Source organism: Drosophila subpulchrella, unplaced genomic scaffold, assembly GCF_014743375.2.
Source record: "Drosophila subpulchrella strain 33 F10 #4 breed RU33 unplaced genomic scaffold, RU_Dsub_v1.1 Primary Assembly Seq155, whole genome shotgun sequence".
Lineage (NCBI taxonomy): Eukaryota > Metazoa > Arthropoda > Insecta > Diptera > Drosophilidae > Drosophila > Drosophila subpulchrella.
This window is the reverse complement of record NW_023665494.1, coordinates 5,137-7,500: the sequence shown is the minus strand read 5'-3', so window position 1 is coordinate 7,500 and position 2,364 is coordinate 5,137. Positions and strand designations below refer to the sequence as shown.

The 2,364-nt window shown below is 32.6% G+C and overlaps 1 non-coding gene across 1 annotated transcript; it reads left to right on the top strand.

The window, feature by feature from the left end:
* Positions 1-242: 242 nt before the first annotated feature.
* Positions 243-421, top strand: LOC119558986. The gene has a single exon (XR_005220571.1). It is a non-coding gene; the product is annotated as a 5.8S ribosomal RNA (ribosomal RNA).
* The last annotated feature ends 1,943 nt before the right edge of the window (positions 422-2,364 follow it).

The window sequence follows — 2,364 nt, the reverse complement described above, 5'->3', positions numbered from 1 at the left end:
TACAGGTTAATGTTTTATATAAATTTCAATATATATCGCTAAAAAAAAGTATTAATACCGTAAATGCCATTTAAAAAATACTTGATATATTATTGGTTATATGAAACTAAGACATTTCGCAGCATTCGTTTTAGGTATAAAAATCAATTTATTGAAGGAATTGATATATGCCAGTAAAATGGTGTATTTTTAATTTCTTTCAATAAAAACATATATGACAAAATTACCAAACCAATATATAAAACTCTAAGCGGTGGATCACTCGGCTCATGGGTCGATGAAGAACGCAGCAAACTGTGCGTCATCGTGTGAACTGCAGGACACATGAACATCGACATTTTGAACGCATATCGCAGTCCATGCTGTTATGTACTTTAATTAATTTTATAGTGCTGCTTGGACTACATATGGTTGAGGGTTGTAAGACTATGCTAATTAAGTTGTTTATATAAATTTTATAATGAAATTTTATAAGCATATGGTATATTATTGGATAATAATAATTTAATTATTATATTATTCATAATATTAACAAATATATGAAAAACATTATCTCACATTAGTAAATAATTTGAATGTGAAAAACGAAGAGAAATATTTTCTTTTTCAATCAAATAATACTGAGAAATGTCTAGCATAAAAAATTTATCTAGAATTGTCTCTTATTAAAGATTAGTAAATAGAAAGCCGTTGACAATATTATTATTCTTCGTTGATTCGTTAGACCAAACAAATGCCATACAAATATATAAAATATATAACGAATTTAATAAAATGTTTTATCATTATATATAAAGAATTAATTGCAAAAAAAGTTATACACAACCTCAACTCATATGGGACTACCCCCTGAATTTAAGCATATTAATTAGGGGAGGAAAAGAAACTAACCAGGATTTTCTTAGTAGCGGCGAGCGAAAAGAAATCAGTTCAGCACTAAGTCACTTTGTCTATATGGCAAATGTGAGATGCAGTGTATGGAGCGTCAATATTCTAGTATGAGAAATTAACGATTTAAGTCCTTCTTAAATGAGGCCATTTACCCATAGAGGGTGCCAGGCCCGTATAACGTTAATGATTACTAGATGATGTTTCCAAAGAGTCGTGTTGCTTGATAGTGCAGCACTAAGTGGGTGGTAAACTCCATCTAAAACTAAATATAACCATGAGACCGATAGTAAACAAGTACCGTGAGGGAAAGTTGAAAAGAACTCTGAATAGAGAGTTAAACAGTACGTGAAACTGCTTAGAGGTTAAGCCCGATGAACCTGAATATCCGTTATGGAAAATTCATCATTAAAATTGTAATATTTAAACAATATTATGATAATAGTGTGCATTTTTTCCATATAAGGACATTGTAATCTATTAGCATACAAAATTTATCATAAAATATAACTTATAGTTTATTCAAATTAATTTGCTTGCATTTTAACACAGAATAAATGTTATTAATTTGATAAAGTGCTGATAGATTTATATGAATACAGTGCGTTAATTTTTCGGAATTATATAATGGCATAATTATCATTGATTTTTGTGTTTATTATATGCACTTGTATGATTAACAATGCGAAAGATTCAGGATACCTTCGGGACCCGTCTTGAAACACGGACCAAGGAGTCTAACATATGTGCAAGTTATTGGGATATAAACCTAATAGCGTAATTAACTTGACTAATAATGGGATTAGTTTTTTAACTATTTATAGCTAATTAACACAATCCCGGGGCGTTCTATATAGTTATGTATAATGATATTTATATTATTTATGCCTCTAACTGGAACGTACCTTGAGCATATATGCTGTGACCCGAAAGATGGTGAACTATACTTGATCAGGTTGAAGTCAGGGGAAACCCTGATGGAAGACCGAAACAGTTCTGACGTGCAAATCGATTGTCAGAATTGAGTATAGGGGCGAAAGACCAATCGAACCATCTAGTAGCTGGTTCCTTCCGAAGTTTCCCTCAGGATAGCTGGTGCATTTTAATGTTATATAAAATAATCTTATCTGGTAAAGCGAATGATTAGAGGCCTTAGGGTCGAAACGATCTTAACCTATTCTCAAACTTTAAATGGGTAAGAACCTTAACTTTCTTGATATGAAGTTCAAGGTTATGATATAATGTGCCCAGTGGGCCACTTTTGGTAAGCAGAACTGGCGCTGTGGGATGAACCAAACGTAATGTTACGGTGCCCAAATTAACAACTCATGCAGATACCATGAAAGGCGTTGGTTGCTTAAAACAGCAGGACGGTGATCATGGAAGTCGAAATCCGCTAAGGAGTGTGTAACAACTCACCTGCCGAAGCAACTAGCCCTTAAAATGGATGGCGCTTAAGTTGTATACCTATACATT